We start from the raw sequence: 18,006 nt of genomic DNA, 5'->3' as shown, positions 1-18,006 counted from the left end.
CGTATATGTTTCATTTTTAAGTATTTTTCTTCAAAATATGGTGCTCGTCCTATTTTTAAATTGGGTTCATACATGTGTCCCCCCCCCCTGACCTGTTAGCATGTGGCTCCTATAGGGGCACATATGAACAATTGAAGAAATGAAAAAAATTGTTCTCATGTGCCCCCCCCCCCTTTCCTCTACTTTATTTTATTCTTGCTGTTATTGACCAGTGAATCATTCTTATAACTGTTTGCTTCAATCAAGAGAAATGCACTCAATTACCATCGCACGAAAAGTAATTTGGAGATGAGCTTGAGATAGATTAATCAAAGCTTTGAAAAATAGAAAACATGAGTAAACTGACCCCGATAAGCAGCTGATTTCTTTTTTTTTTTGTGAAAATGAAAATTATTTAAGTTGACAACCTATTGCTTTTAATTAATTTCGACAATACATTTTATTTATTTATTTATTTTTTTTTGGCAACAGGGGAGAAACAATTTTTTTTTTGGATGTAATTTATTTCTTTTAACGAGCTTACATATTTTTAATTTTTTTTTGAAAGTTATTTAAGATATATTCTAATGGAGAATAATATATTAGCTGCTTTGTTTAAAAGGTGCTACTACTTTATTAGTTCCTTTATTTATCTATTACACATATATTTCTTCAGACGAGTAAAGCACACTTTATTTCTAGAAATCAGGTCAAAATGTTAAGAAGTTACATTTGAAATAACTTGCTATTTTAGCTAATTTTGAGAATATTGATCAGATATTAGAAAGTCGATATTGGTATATACAGGAAAGTAGGCTTGATTAGTTCTGGACGGAACTTCTTGTTTTTTCCCTTTTCTGACTTTTTACTGTGAAAGTAGGCTAAAAACGAACTACTGTTATTTCAAATGCCTCTCTCCCTCCCCCTCTCACATAATACACATAATTTCAACAAAAAAAAAAAAGGTTCCCATCCCAAAACCATTGTCTGGATGCGCCATTAATCCATGTGTGAATCAGTATGCCTTTTACGATAATTTTTTTAAGTAATTGCCACACTAAGATTTGAAATAAACTAATACTGTTCACATTTTTAGGAGGGTGCTGCTTTCTGTTCTCTTTTTTTGCACTTCTCAATGCTTTCAAATTTACCAGCACTTGACCAGAAAAGTAAATTGCCTTACTTGAAAGTTAAAAATTACTCCAGCAGCTCTTTAAAATGTAATTCGCTTGATCCCAAGGTTCGCCGATATATATCATAATATATATCCAATATTTACTAATATTTTCAATATTTATTTTTTCAACTTAAGTATTTTCAATACGAAAAATATATTAATCATTGTAATTGTTCATATATTATTAAAAATAACCAAAAAGTTATATACTATATTTTTATGATGTATTTATACATCATTGATGTAATATAATATTCCTTTATTTTATATTCATAAAATGATTAGTAATGTAACAATTTTAATTCGTATTATAAGTGCTTCATTAAATATGAAATGTTAGTCAGAAAAAAAAAAAGAAAATGTCTCATGACTGCACTGACTAAAGCATATTTTTTATTTCTGAATCATATAACTGTGTAAAAGCGGCTAACAGAAGAAAAATGAGTACAACAGCAAATACTAAATGAACTCCATTAAAATTGATAAAAAATTAAAATGAAATATTAGATATAAATGATGAAAAAAGCGTTAATTTTAAGCCTATAAATTGTAAGAACAATGTAAGAAAATAAAGAGTGATTTGAGGATTGATTTACTATTTTGAAGATTTTAGTTTATGCTGATTGAAAATATTGGATGGATAACAAAACATCCGATATATAACAAAATATCAGACATTTTTGATATTTTCGAACCCTGCTTGATCCCCTTGTCCACAAGAATGAATGTGGGAAGAATATACTATAGTATTGTACTTAATTACTACAAAATTAGTTTTTTAATTTAAAGAATGCTTTTTTATCAGGAAGTGCTGTGCACCTTTTTAGATCTATTATGGGAAACACTAAATTAAGTTCATAAAACACTACATCTGCATATTGAAATTTAAATACAAAACTTTGATATAGCACATAAAGTCAAGTTACATACTTTAACGAGGGGAAAAAAGGGCGGATAATAAGTGTTCTCTGAATAGAAAAAAAAGAAGTATTTACTGATTAATTTGCAGGACTAAATCCAGAACTGCAGTTTCGAGTCAATTTATCATCAAAATTTCACTATGCTCAGGTTGCCTCTACAGATGTTAGTGAGGATTAATCTCCAAATTTCGTAGAAAACAAAGTGAAAGAAATGGAAAATGATCGTAAGAGTTTGTGCGGCAACATAAATCAAGTGAATAACCAACGTAATAAAAGCACAAAATCTCAAGAAAATACAGCATAAAGCTATTTCAAGGATACAATGGAGCCTCTTCATCATTGCAAAAAAAGAGACTCTGTTGTAGCCTTGAAATAGCTATTGATTGTATTTTCTTGAGCTTTTCTGCTTTACTTACGTTGGTTTCTCACATAGAGTAAAGAAATTATATAGAGAAGCCCCACAATTGAAGCCAGAAGTTGCACTGCTGTATCCCAAGATCCTTAGCTTCTTGCTATATATCTTGAGATACATTTTAATTCAAAACATTTCATTACTGAATCTCAATTGGTTGTTAATTTCAACTTAGATATTCTAGCAAGCTTATGAGGCACATTTTTGAAATTGCATTACAACATGAATTAAAGTGTAAACCAATCCGCCAGCTGCTTTATTCGATTGTTATCATAACCCTACCCATAATTCCACCGCTGTATCCCATAATTCCAGCTTCAATTTCATCTCCTTTTTACCATAGATGGGGCCTCTCTATGTAAATTTCTTGACTCTACAGTTTTTCACATTCAAAGTGTTAAATATTTAATAATTTATGCACATGATTCTTATTTTGTTCTTCTTAACCGAGATGTACAGAAGTGATTAAAAAAATTCTATGTTCATAAGACCAAAACCCAGAACTCAATCAAAACATTAGAAGTCTGTAGACCCCCCCCCCCCCCCCCCCCGCCAGTCAAATTTTACAATTTCAACCACTTGGGGGCACATAAACAGCATTTGCCTTAGGCCACAATCTAGTTGGCCTACTCAGTTTTGGCCCTGCCAAAAGTTATCAGCTATACATAATTTATGAAATAATCACTCAACTATTAATCTTCGACAGAATGTGATTTTTGTAACTTGTGTAATCAGTTCTGTGGTAATTGATTGCAGTTTTTTTCAACTTGAACATTTTCACTGATTAATCTACACAAATTTAGTTTTAGTGAGCAAAATAACAAATAATACTTGATTATATAGAGAAATACTATCATACAGCTTCCAACATTATTTAAATTAGAATACTCATGTTGGATACCGAACATAAAAAAACATTATTAAGATAATTAATTTGTATAGCGATCTCTCGTTTATAAGTAACTTCTGTTATATGCCTTTTTCTCACACGCACGGCCAGCAATATAGGAAAAGAATGTTAACTTTTTCATTTGTACGCGAAACCTAAAATGCACCTTTTATTTACGCGAAAATTTTTTTTCAAGTTTTAGTTAAATTGTATACTCACGCTTTGCTTAACGGAAGATTTGTACTCTTCTTGTTTGTGCTCTTTGCATTCACACGCCTTTTATTCCATTGTTTGGATTTTTCCAAAAACATGTTCTTTTTCCCACAAGTGTGCGATCGGGGGTGGAATTAGTCTGATTGACCTGGGAGGGGAGAACTGTTTAGATACGAAAAGGTTGACGTCACTAAAAGATGTGGTCAAGCTATAAGCATTGACATAGCCTATCGAGACTTTTGCATCCTTGTAGACTATAGCTCTGATCACACAACATTTTTTAGGTTTTGGGGAATTTACTTGTGTAGTGTACAGTTTATAAAAAAAGACAAACCGGACAACTTCAAATTTTGCATTTTTAAAAATTACAATGCATAAGCGGAAATTATGTGCGCATTCATTCATTAGTACTAGTCATATATTATTAGTATTGGTATAACTGATGTTAACTTATTGCATTTAAGCTTATATTTGGGTTTTCACTTATGCACAAATCTCACTTGTGAGCAAAAATTTCGTAGTCCCCTCTGGTCGCGTATAAGTGATTTATTTAGGAATAACATTGTGAATGGTGAAAATCCACGTAAAATCAGTTTTCAAGTACCTTTCTGTAGCATAGCAAGAAAATTCCAATAATGTTGGTGGTGATTATGTACAGTATAATTCTTACATAATAAACTTCAAAGAATCACACATAAGTTTTATTTGAAATTCTTTTTACGAATAAAGCTGTAAGTCTGTCTGGATGTCTGTGATGTGCATAGCGCCTAGAACATTTGGCCGATTTTCATGAAATTTGGCACAAAGTTAGTTTGTAGCATGGGGGTGTGCACCTCGAAAAGATTTTTCAAAAATTCTATTTTGTTCTTTTTCTGTTCCAATTTTAAGAAAACTTTACCAGGCAAATTATCACAACATAGAAGAGTTAAATTACCAAATTATCATAACGTGAAACTGTAACATTGTCGAGCAAATGAGCGTAGCAAATTGGCGAGAAATTCGTGATCCATTATTTGTAAATATACAGGCGAACTGAATGACCTAATTTTCAACGGGCAAAGCCGTGCGGGTACCACTAGTATATAATAAACTTCCAAGAATCACAATTTTTATTTGTCATAACTTGAACTTCGTTGTTATGAAATTCAAACAATACAATGACAGTCAAATCAGGTCAAACTTATTAAACTTTTTATTTAAAGAAGAAAGACCTCACTTTACCATTCATTACTGGGACTTTATCAGAGATAAAATGTGAAACTAAGCAGAACAATAAGTATTGATCACTAATTTCATGCCCTCTAAATTAAATTAGCATAATATTTAAGCCTCATGTCAAATAAAACAATTAATAATTTTTGCTGTCATGATAGACATTTTAATATTTACTCAAAAAGCCAAAAAAAAAAAAAAAAAAAACTAAAATAACCATTTTTTGTTTTGCTTATGATTAAAAAAAAAATATTATCAATTATTATTATTATTCGATAGTTTGGGCATTGATTTTTACAACTTCAGTAAAAAAAATTATAAAATTCCCTGGATTTTCCAGGTTTGTAAACAACTTCAGGAAATTCCCTGGATTTTCTATGTTTTCTTTGTTGATTTTTGAATTCCCTGTATTTACCTTATTTCTTCAGGTTCCCCTGTGGCGTGGCAACCCTGTATGCTTTAAAAAATAATAAATATGTCAATTATGCAGAAAAATTCTAGTTATGGTTGGTCCAAAAGTGATTGACAGAAAAATCAATATATACTTTAAAAGCTCTCTACAGTGTACGAGTTAAAAGATTCTGGCACTTTATTTACACTAACATTATTCAGCAGCTAAGAAATTTTAATAACACTTAGATACTTTACCTTTGGCCTAGCAGGATATTTTCCCCATGAAAACCGATTTTAGTACAGATTAGATATATTATAAATTGACACTTTTAATACCTTATTCACTCATGGCTGGCGAAGAAGCGTTTTTACAAATTTTTCAAAAGAAAAAAGTACTGAAAGCTGGGAACTTCTTCTTTCTAAGAGGGGGAGGGGGGGGCAGAGCCTTACTCGTCCCCTATTTGGGTGCTCATGCTTCTTCTATGGAATAGCTAGAGAAATAGGGCTAAGCCTTTTTCTCTAGCTTAAAGTTTACAGTCACTTACATGTACATTCAATCACTAATACTGATTTGACAGGGACAAAATTCTTCAGACCTTCAACCCACATGATTGGTTCTTCATCATTTTATGAGCTCAACTTAGTGCTACCAAATGTTTTCTGATTGGATGTCATTTATACTCTCATTAAAAATTACTTTTATTAAGAGAGTTGTTTAATGTGATATGAGGGTAAAATGGAATGATTAATTGAGCAAACTATAGGGATAAAATCAGTGTATCCTAGTAGTATTCTTCTTCAAATTAAAAAATAAAATTGAAAAACTAAAAATAAAATTCCCACGTTTGCACTCTTACTCTCATAACAGTAGGATTGTTATGTAGGAAAATGTTCAGCTACATGGTGGTAAAAGAGATAGGCTAATTTTGCTAAACTAGGCTCGCAACAATTTTGCACCAAAATCCTTATTTTCTGCTGTTAAGTATTTTTGATTATTGATTCATTTTTGTTGCAAAGATAAAACACTCAAAAAATTTCTTTCTGTCATGATAGTAAGATTGTTAGCTATATATTTATTATTTTAAGCATAAAATGCTCAGTTACATGGTAAAAGAAATAGGCTAATTTCGTTTTAGTAGGCATGCAACAATTTTGCACCAAAATAAGTGTTTTTCAGCTGTTAAAGTTTGATTGTTGATAACCACGATGAAAAATTGGAGGATATCTCTCTTTTTGTTGTAAAGATGAAACACACTCACAACATTTCTTACAATACAGAGAGGAACAGCATAATTGAAACTGTGTGATGATAAGATGGCAAGAAGGGCCCAAAGGTTGGAGGGGGGGGGGGACATATATTTACATGCTATGATTAGCAATATGGCTTAAAACCTAGGCTCCAGCAAAAATAAATGAATTACCAATAATTATTCACTAATCACACAGTAAGATAGCGTTTGAAGATGATAAAACTATCTCTATAATTTTGTAAACATTTTCATTCACTTCAAATGAAGTACACAAATAATAAACTCACTTTGCTTAAAGGTATCCAAATAATTCTTCGAAGTTGCAAGCAATTTCAATTGCACAATGTAATCCTTTAGGTATTTCACAAATTGAAAACAGTAATCCAAAGCACAGTAAATATCCAGTGAGAAAACACACGCAGTAATCCTTACGTATTGAAAATTTTCACAACAAGCACACAGTAAAGATATTGAAGAAATCCACAAATTGCACACAACAATTAAATTGACTTTTACACAATTGCCCCATGGTGTCCACAGGTTAATTAAATGTAGTTCACTTGAAGAACTACACAGAATGTTTCCATGGTCAACTGCAAGAGAAAAGTAAAAACCATAAGTAAATGACATTAGTAAAACTGTTACTATATAACAGTGTATGAGTTGCTGAGAAATTCATATTTAAAATACGGACTTCCACATAACTTTATATAGATATATTTAATACATGTGTGAATTTCATGTAATGCAAACCAAACACACACAACATTGTTTGGAAGCTTTTATAATGTTTACAAAAATGATAGTTATAATGTATTTAATTTCAAAAAAAAAAAGAAAAGAAGAAAGCAGGAGTCCTCCTGTGTCCTTTCTTTTGATGTTCAGAAAATAAATACAAAATAGACAAAAATAAGTAAGACAGAACATCAATTTTTACACAAAAATATCTAACCTAAACATGACAAATTTTATTCGTGTTACAGACAACAGAACGGAGCTAGGAGATTTATTATTAGTCACTAGAAGAAACTCTTATTTTATCAACCAATATGAACAAACAAGATAAAAGTAAAACAATATTGAATCCTACATTGATACAGAATTAAAATCAGTATTCACTCTTCAAAAAAACATTAACTCGCTTAAATGAAATATCTAAAAATTACAGTGATTTCACATATGGATAAATTCATTCGTAATTGAATAAATTCAGAGATCGTGATTTTCGGTAGAATACCCTTTCCGAACAGTACAATAAACAAATAAACAAGGACCAAAGGAAAAAAATATTGAAAATATTTTAGCATAATTACATCAAAATTAGCAAGTCAACGGTGCACAATCGAATGAGCAAATAAGATTGCAATTAACGAAATAACATAACCGATTGATGAGAAGGATCTTTCCAAACAATTGAGTCAAATAAATTGTAGTCACCGTGTTTGAATCGCATTCCAAACCCGATTCGAATACGGCTGCGGTCATTCTGAAACAATCCCGCTGGCTCAAGCCGTACGTACACTAGCGAAATCCGAGGTCAAAATGAGGCCATGTCTAATCAGATGCAAAAGTCAGTGTGGCCGTCCATGATGATCGAACCTCACAAGTCATAAAATCATAAATATAACTCATAGATCGAACGCGTTGAGCTCACCTCTAGGCCTAACAGGCAGACGATTCCATCTCCAGTGCAGGCATTTCCTGGTGCCTGGTACAACCACTACGCGCGGAAGCCATTGCAATGGACTCCGTTCGACTCGTCGTCTGCAGCCGCGGCATTCCGTAAAAATCCGACCGAAGACCGAAAAATTCCGCACACCCTCATCGTTCGGCGGACTGCGGGGGAACTGGTTCGCCACCCGGCGTCGAGGCTGACGTCACGGACGGGCCGCGGCGCTCATTGGTGCGCTGGAGTCGATAGCTCCGCCCACGGCCGCGAGCCACAGGGAGCGACCCCGCAGGCCCGCCTCCTAGAGCTGTGCTTCCCCCCCTGGTTGGAGATGACGTGCGGGACAAGACGCCGCCAATAGCAGCCTCCGCAGCCTAAACAACATTAGTTTGCTCAGGGAATTGCTGGGGGACCGAAGATATATTGCATGCAGAGACGATTTAGAAATTGTGTGGCGATGCTATCTGTATTATTGCTGCAATATTTCCCTCTCGTTGTTGGAAATGGGGAGAAAAGAGTCATATGATTACGCATTCTACATCATTGCAAATCGGATCACATCGAGTGACAAACCTAAAATTCTGTTACACTTCCCTACGTTGGATTTTTCAGCTTTCACAATGTTGATTCCAAAGATTAGCTGCAGAGAAATACAACCTTGGACAATCTAATTTTCAAAGAAAAAAAGAAAGTAAAACCGTGGAGCAAGTTTCCCCTTGGCTTGACGATCTTTTTGAATTTATGGATCCTTGGCACAGTTTGGCCTTCGCCGACTGAGACACTTGGCGAGAATTTCTCCATTCCCGCCTTCCTCAATGATACTGACTTTTTTTTTAGCAATTTAACTTATCAATTGACGTTTAAATTCCTAATTTCGAAACAATATACTTCAGTTACTTCTTCATAAAATCTCGTACAACGCTTCAGACATTTTGAATTGCAAATGATATTCGGTTCTCGAATATATGCATAGAAAGTTTCAAAAAAACGTTGTAAAGACAACGTACTTGCTACAAAGCTAGCTTTAGTATTCTGATAAATAAACGAATGCAAGAGCATTGAACCAAAAACCGTTTCCATTTTCTTGTTTAAATACATTAATCCCATCAATTAGGGTTTAAGCATATATAGTTTGGAAAAACAAAATAGCAATAAGGAAAGATCAAGTAACATTCGTTTTAATAACTAATATTGTACAGAAATACATTCAAAAGCATTATTTAAAATTAAAATTGTTTTGAGTTACTTGGCGAAAAAACACATAAGATTGGACACAAGCCATTAAATAAATAAAGAGCTCTTTAAAAAAATGTAACAAAATAAATTGCATTTTTTTTTTTTTTTTTTTTTGAAAAATGTTTAAAAGAAACAGCATTTTTATTAATAATCAGCCGCAGTAGCATTCTCAAATACTATTCCAAGGGAAAAAATTAAAATATTCTATGAGCTTAGAGTAAGGAAAGTACTTCCGAGAGAGAAATCAATGTTAAGAAAATGAAGAGGGAAAAAGTAGTAAAAGACAGAAATGAAAACAAAAGAGTTTTGTTGAAAACAAAACAGTTTAATTTTATTCGATAATAATATTAAATAACACACATTTCAGACGATAAGAAATTGAAAAGTAGAAAATGTAAAACATGGCAGACGAGAAGGGAAGAAAAGAACTCCCTAAAAGTATTCCCAAGAGACCTTGGGGCAAGCAATCCACTGTTACAGAATTATTTCAAAAAATATTGTACTGAAATAAGGTGCTAAAACATATTTCATAGCTCAAGTTGAAAGTTACTTTTTTATAAATTTCATACGTACTATAATATGTACACATAACTAAACTATTTTGTTGTTTTCTTAGCTTATTTCGGAAACTTTTCAAAAATAACGTAAGTTATTTCCTTAAATAGCTATTGATTTATAATTTTTATTACGCTTTTAGACAAATGTTGTCATCTTAGATGTAAAGAAAATTTTCCCGCTTAATCGAATAATATTTCTTGGAACCGAAGATATTCGATTAAACGGGGCCGATATTATCAAAGAAAAACGATTACATACTACCACAAGGCCTTTTTGAAAAAAAAAAATCAAAATCTGGAGTTGTTGGATTATAATTTTCTATACAGCTCATATCACGTCTGTTAAAAAAGCGCAATATTTTGATGAATCTAATATGGATTCCACCGCATGATGTCACTGCGAGTGTATAAACTGCCGATAAACACGTAACCGACAGATTTTAAATTTCCCGGCATCCATTTAATGTATATGTGCAGTTTTGCGCGGCTTACAAACTCTTCTTTTTATTTGTAAAAAAAGACGCCTTTTGAACATTTTTCTCAAGGGAATATTTCAAACAGACAACGAACTATTCATTTGGTATCAAAAAATTTCCTTTTCACATTTTTTTTTTTTTTTTAATTTTAAGCCTATAGCCTCAGAAAATCAGAGAAAATTATAATTTTCTTTTAGCTATCCTTTTACAAAATTAAGGGATTAATTCTTCTTTAATATCATTCGAGAAAAACTCTTTATGCTTGCAACATTCTAAAAGTCATACCATAATTCATGAGATAAATAAATACATTTGTGCTGAAAAGTAAAGTAAGAAATAACAACGTCATAAAGCACAAATTGTGCTTTTTGAGGCTGTTATTTCTTACTTCACAATACATGATGTAATCATAAAAAAATAAATTAATTAATGTAGTACGAAATGAGAGATTTGTAACATCAAATATAAGATATTTTTAAAATGTAAATTAAAAAAAAAGCTATCGTAAAGCGGATTAAATGAAACTGTAAAACATATTCTAAATGTTCGAATTCATTACAATGTCTTCGGTTTCATGACATATTTAAGTTAGACATGACTTAAAGAACAATTAGTCACAGAACTAGATTTCAGTTTCGGAGAAGGTCTTACCTATAACACATTCGTTGGAAAATCTTTATTATAAACAAAAAGCTTCAATTTTAGAGTAGTTTTGAAAAATTCCGTACAGGGTCTGTTGAACCCTATAAACCTCCCCCTTGTATACGGCCTTGACATTCATTATTATCCGACACCGTTTAAAGATAACTGATATTCCAAAAACATGCAACAATCAAAACGAAAAACACATTCTTAATGAAATAATTTAAATGTATAAAAAGTTCGTACGTCAGATATGATATAAGAATATTATTTGCACTGAATCTGAGCATTTTCCAAACGGATTTTGAAATAATCAAGTACGAAAAATGTCAAATCTGAAAAAAATTGTACCCCCCCCCCTTTAAAAAAAAAAGAAAAAGAAGAGAGAGAAAAAGAAGTTTTTAAAAAAATGTACAAGATGAAAAGGATTTGAAATCTCAAACGCTGTATGCAGTGTTCGATGTTGATGGCAAGTTTCCTATGAGACTTTCATTAAATGAGTAATTAACTGTGACAATTATTAAGAGGAAGTTTTAAAAAAGTCAATCCCTTCAATTTGCAAAATTTTACAAACTATTTTTCATAGGAACCCTTCCTTCCTCACCAAATAATGGAATTTTTGCGTGTGCGGCGGGGGGGGGGGGGGGGATTTTTAGAGTATACAAATAAAATCGGAAAATCTCCGCAAGAAATAGCTTTTTTATTCCTTTCCTTTAATGTACCTTTTTAAAAATAAATCGCAAAAACTCCAAGGACTAAAGATGTATTTTAACGTTTTTAAAGGATTTTAGTGATTTGAAAATGAAGTTTTTTAGTTAATTTTCAAGTTTTTTTTTTTTTTTTTTTTTTTTGTCAAGCGTACAAAATATGACACATGCGAAAAAAAAACTGACAATATAATTTATTCCCAAAAACGCGGCTTTTCTCCCCATATAATTTCGTTTCCATGAATTTTAATGGTCATGCAGCAGTGGATCAAGCGCAGAGGAGTACAGACTTCGGTGCGCCCCCCCCCCCCACATAAAAATTGTTTATTTTTCTTATTTTAACATAGTGTTATTTTTTCAGAACATGCGCCCACAAACCATTTGCGTTGCCCCCCCCCCCCCCCTCTCGCACCGCGGGGTTGCGAGGGTGCTATGTACGCAACTGATCACGCGACTCGCTATCTAACAACAACAGATACTATTCAATGAAGTGTTTAGAATACATACAATGAAGAAGAATTAAAATACCTAAGAATGAAGAGAAATTAGAATACATACATTGAAGTGTTTAGAATGCGTGAGCTCTGATGACAATCATTTATTGTCTTTGAAGATCTTGTATAATTTCGTTAGTGCTTTTTTCCTTCCACTAACTCGATCATACGAGTATGTCGATCATTCTTTTCTTTCAGCCAGAGTATTGATATAGAAAATTCATTTTTCCAAAAAAAGAAGAAACTACTTCAGATTCGAACAAAATTCTTTTTTATTTTGACCCTTATCTTAAAAAGTTTTTTCACAACGTTATTTGTAGTGCGCGCCTTTCGTATGTTCTGAGAAAACTTAGGCAATTTTCAATTTCATGTCAGGTTTTATTTTGTGGGGGGTGAGAGTTTGATCATTACCGTCCTTATATGGATGTACCATATTAGAATTGGAAATATGTGTTAAAACCAAAGCTTATGTGGGTTAACCCTCAAAACCCCCTTGCAACGCCGCTGAGAGTATTTCCTTTTATAGACGCCAATGGGGGAAAGAAAATTTAATGAGATAAAAAAAAAATTCAAAAATTTAAAAAGCAGATTTTTTTTAATTATTAATTTTTTTAATAAACATTTTCTGTCAGTACAAGACTTTATAAACACCCTTTATTATTACTTGGTACAAACTTTCTACGCGTTGAATGATCATTTTAAACAAACAGATTAAGTTTTCTTTTAGGCGTTTACCTATCACGCACCATCAAGCATGACACGGCTGGTGGCATGAACAGATTATAATGAATTCAAACGCTTCAGCTTGAGAAGAAAAATAAAAAAATTCGCACCCGACAAAGAATTCTTACACGTCCTTAATCCGAGAACATTTGTAAGCAACGATTGGCACTGGGTGAATTTTTTCGTTATTTATTGTGGAACTATGAAGCTATTTCTAACTCACCCACTTACAGAGAGTTATGTATTGCATATATATATATATATATATATATATATATATATATATATATATATATATATATATATATATATATAGGATTAATTCCTGAGGAGGAAAAATTCCTGAAGTACACTTTTCCAAAACTAAGAAATTATAGCTGAAAAAGCCAGTGAAAATGAATTTCAAAGGTTCAAACCAAAGTAAGACTGCCACGCAGGGCCGCTTTGAGCCATGTCAGAAGTGAGGTGTAAAAAATAAATTATTCTAATAACAGATGTGCCCCTCTAAAACAGAAAAAATAAAATTTTGAAAACCTCCTCCATTTTTATTCCACAGCAACACTAATTCGCTATCTTTATATAGGGGCTGTCAACATTTCAGGCTCTGCGTCCCCCTTAGTATACTGATGTGAGATCACGTCCCTTCCACGGTCAACACAAGTCTACAGTGGAACTCCAATTATCCGAACCAAATGTGACCGGACTCCATTCGAATAATCAAAAATTCGGATAGTTGGATTTTAAATTAAACAGTCTATTTCAATTAATCACAGTACTGTTTGACCACGGATTGTATGTAATTGGGCAATCTGCCAAGTAAAGACGATTCCATCTGAATGAATCTAGTAGGGGGGAAGGGAAAATAACGATGGGATTTTGATGCATTTTATAATGCCACTAGTGCCTTATTCATTTATTGCATTCTCAAAAATAAAATAAGAGGAAGCAAAAATAGTTACTTGACGTTAAATCCCGGTTATCACACATTTGCCATTTCAATTGCGCTTGCGCGCGGACTTTGCTGATTTCTAAACTCTTGCTCAAACTAATGAAAAGCATTTAAATTTGTTAATATGAGATGAGAACAGATAAAAATTAGAAATTACAAAGCTGTCTTTGATTTAGTTTTTACGCCTCGGTAAAGATTGAGTTTTGCGTCTTAATTATTAATGGATTCGGAGCCTGATTTTTCTATCAAACAAAGGCCCTTTTCAGGGCCAAATTTTTAACCTCAGAAGAGCGTACTCGATCTGCAGCCTCAACTCCAATACAAAGCGGAACCCTCAACCTAAATACAAATGTATAATACTAAGCTGTTTACGCCTAACGTAAAATATCCGCAAAAGACGGATATTTGTAATATTCCGATCATTTTTGAAGTACATAACGTGGTTTACGTTAAATAAATATTTCCAAACCAATAAATATTGAAGTGTCATTTTTCTCTTTTCTTTATAAAGATTATCAGTTATTCATATCCGTAGTTTCATATAATGTATCCCGAAAACGCTGTGAAAATACTCTAATCGCATTCATTAATTTGTTGGGACTCTAGCACAACCTAAATATAAACAAGCAACACGAAATCTTAAAACAGAAAGCACAAAAAACAAAGTCCGTGCGCAAGCGCAGTTGAAATGGCAAATTTGTGATAACCTGGATTTAACATTTAACGTCGAGTAAAATAGTTACCATGGAAACAACAAAAAGAAAATAAAATGTTTTCATTTCGTTCAGGAACGTAAAAGCAAAATGGTAAGCTCAAAACTTTGTTGTGAATAAATAAATCAATTCATTTTTGCCGTGAGAATATGGATCGAATATACTTTAGATTTAAAAAAAGTTGCTGTGAGCAAATTTTCATCTTTACAAAACAAAGGCTAAATAATAGAGAGGCAAAAGTGCACATCTGAAACAAACCAACTAACATCCCTATAAAGTAATACATACGTCCATTTCCGCCTTTGAACCGGATATTAGCCTTTCCACGAAAACGATGGTCAGACAGTATGTGTGTTGAAAGTTGTAGAAAGAGTTTTTAATTAATTAAATGAAAATTCAACAATTTTACATGTTAAGTGTACTCATAAATACTGTACATCAGAAGCCAAGAATACAAGCTGCACTTTGAGGCGGCGGCTGTTACCAATCTGCGCCTACACTATATTTTCGTTATGTAATCTATTTAAAAATCCGCGGGGGGGGGGGGGGTCTGAAATTCTGTAAGCGATTCGGATAATTGAAGCTGTACTGTAGTACGTACAATCAGAATTTGAAACGGGAACTGATTTGAATAACTGAAGCTGGTTATTAAATGAAAATATTGGCAAGTTCGTGCACAAATTTTAATATTGCCGCCAGACCACACAAACCTTTATTTTGAACGTATTATTATCAGAGCACATGAAATCAAAGAACTAAATACAAATTAACTTGAGGTAATATAGAAAATCTTGATGAAGTTGCCACTATTTTGCTTTTGTGTATTAACTGTGATAATGACAAAGCGCACGCTCGGTTACTTTCAGTGCCTTGTTCGGTGTTTTGTCTTTTTACATATGCTAATGCTTTCAATCTAAATTCGTTGGGGGATGTGAATAAAAACTAAACTGAAATACTGTAAAGAAATTCCGAAACTTTATTGGTCGGGATTTCAGAGGTTTTCACCTACTTCCCCGTAAAATCAAGTATTTTCGCAAAAAGGTTTCCTGAATTGCTAACAGATGCTCGAATGCAGACTTTTCACTGGTTGAAAACTATTTTTTGCTACCAGTGTAAAGATTGACTGAGAGTGTTTATTAAGTGTATCGGCTTAGGCTTGATCGCTGCCTGTCTGGATTGACTAAGCTCCCAATGGAAACAAATAAGTCACTGGATAGCTGCAGCTTTGCAAAATAGGAATAGGGTAGTTCCCAGAATTTTAAAAGTATTTTTATTCTGAAAGAATATGCTTAAAAACCCAGAATTTTAAAAGTATTTTTATTCTGAAAGAATATGCTTAAAAACATAGGATCTGACCATTTTTAAAATAATTTGACTAAGTTTAACATTAAAAAAATATTTTTATCGGTGCGCTTTCATTGTTTACGTTTCTGCCGATGACATCACAAATGATGATATGCCAGTTACTGTTGCCATTCACAAAGCTCAGTATTTAATTCGCATCTTCACTCACGAGTACTGGCAACGATATGGTTGATTGCAAGCGTAGAGCGCAATGTTTAATTCTCTCCTTGATTGTCACAACGTGGAAACGCGTTAGTGAAGACGCTCGAAAGTGCATCATTTGTGACGTTATAAAGACCACGCCTTATTTCCAAAATCGGACATTTAAAAAAATTATTTAAAAATTAAGCGTTGGGAAAATGAAAGTTTTTTTCTCGCTCCATGTTGCTTTGTTTTTTGCTTATTCTATCTATCTCAGTTCTAATTTCAGTCTAAAAGTAAACAACCCCCATTGCAGGCAAGAAATATGCTTAGTTCTTGCTTGAAAGTCTCGCACAGTTATAGCCATGGTTTCTCTAATGCCTCTAAAGCTTTCTTGGTAAATCAGGAAGGGTGTAGTCAATTACATTTTAAACCTACTTAGTTGTTCTGGAAGGTTTCCAAGACATGACTGGCTTTAATGAGAGATTCTCCAATATTTCAGAATGTTTCAAGGATAATTTCAAAAAGGTTACTGACTTTTATCGGAAAACGTTCCTGGTTTTTGCAAGACATGCTACTGGCTGAAATTGGGCACATAAGCTGCCTATTATTTTCCAGGAACGTTTCTGAATCGTTTTTACAGTGAAACCTCAAGAAAAAAAAAAAAAAAAAAAGGCGATAATGTAGAAAGTGTGTACATGGGACAACAAAATTCAGCAAGTTATAGTTACGTGAAATACACCGCCAGCTCAGTCTATAGTTAGATTACTCTAAGTCAGGGTTGTCCAACTGCAAAGAGAATACGGGCAGAATTCCTATCACTGATCACCTGGCGGCAGGGTTGGTCGGATTGGATGGACCCAATTGGGTTGGACCCAATGCGTTTTTTTTTTTTTTTTTTGAAAAAACCCATTAAAAAAACCCATTATTTAGCCCACTTTTGTTTTTTTTTAAATTTTCTGAGAAGTTCTTTAAAAAATTAATTAATTTAAATACGTTCACAATTTAAACTTCTTTTTTATTTGTTCTTACCACTGACAATGGACATAAAAAATGAATTTTGAACTTTAATAGTATTTCCTAACTCTTAACGGCATTAAAAAAAATACTTCAAAGATTTTAAATAAATATATTTAACTTTTTTCTTTAACTGGTCAATAAATAACTCAAATTATCTTGACTAAGTCCTGTCACGTCTGATTTTATCAATATTTGTAGATTGCACAGAGGAAACTACTCTAGCTAAAAGGCTTTCAAGTTAATTATTTTCTGCAAACAAATCACGAACTGTCACAAATCTCGAATGAGCAAGGTATATTTTTTAGAAATTAACAGGTTTTACAAACAATCGGACAGAAAACAGAATAGGATGTACAGTATTTTATTAACTTACGAAAAAGTTTAATATTTCTTACTCTGTACACAGAAATAGAAAAACAGGCAACATAAAATTCAAAGAAATGTCTTGATTAAGCTGGAATTCATTAAAAAGGGATTTAAACTACTTGAGGTTCTACAGTAGTTTTGCATGACAAAATGAAATACAATAAAGTAAAATGGAAAAAAAAAATGTAGTAATTAAAAACAAACAATGGATTTTATCACTCGAGAATTAACTTTGCCCTAACAGTTGGTAAAATGGAAACTAAGAAATCTGAAACATTCTTGGGTTTCGTCGTTTTTTTTTTACTTTTCTTCAGAAAACGCTGAATTTTTCAGCTTTTCTTTGTTTGTGCTTTGTCCATATACTTACGCTACAATATACTACAAGCACCACACATTTTTCCAAAAAAAAAAAAAGACGAAAAACCCACATTTCTCTTAAAAAAACCAGCTTTAGTTGGGTTTTTTGGGGTTTTATTTTAAAAAAAAAAACCCTAGGTCCATGGGCTTTTTTTTTTAATAAAAAA

General features: G+C 32.6%; 1 protein-coding gene across 1 annotated transcript in view; it reads right to left on the bottom strand.

Annotated features, from left to right (window-relative positions):
• The window catches only part of LOC129223323 (mucin-2-like), a 75,735-nt gene extending 68,868 nt beyond the window's left edge, over positions 1-6,867 (bottom strand). Inside the window, exon 1 of the mRNA XM_054857889.1 lies at positions 6,733-6,867. The gene's annotated coding sequence lies outside the window, so the exon portion shown is untranslated. The remainder of the gene's footprint in view (positions 1-6,732) is intronic.
• Between the last annotated feature and the right edge of the window lie 11,139 nt (positions 6,868-18,006).

This window comes from Uloborus diversus, chromosome 5 (assembly GCF_026930045.1).
Source record: "Uloborus diversus isolate 005 chromosome 5, Udiv.v.3.1, whole genome shotgun sequence".
In the NCBI taxonomy this organism is placed as follows: domain Eukaryota; kingdom Metazoa; phylum Arthropoda; class Arachnida; order Araneae; family Uloboridae; genus Uloborus; species Uloborus diversus.
This window is presented reverse-complemented; position numbering and strand designations above follow the sequence as displayed.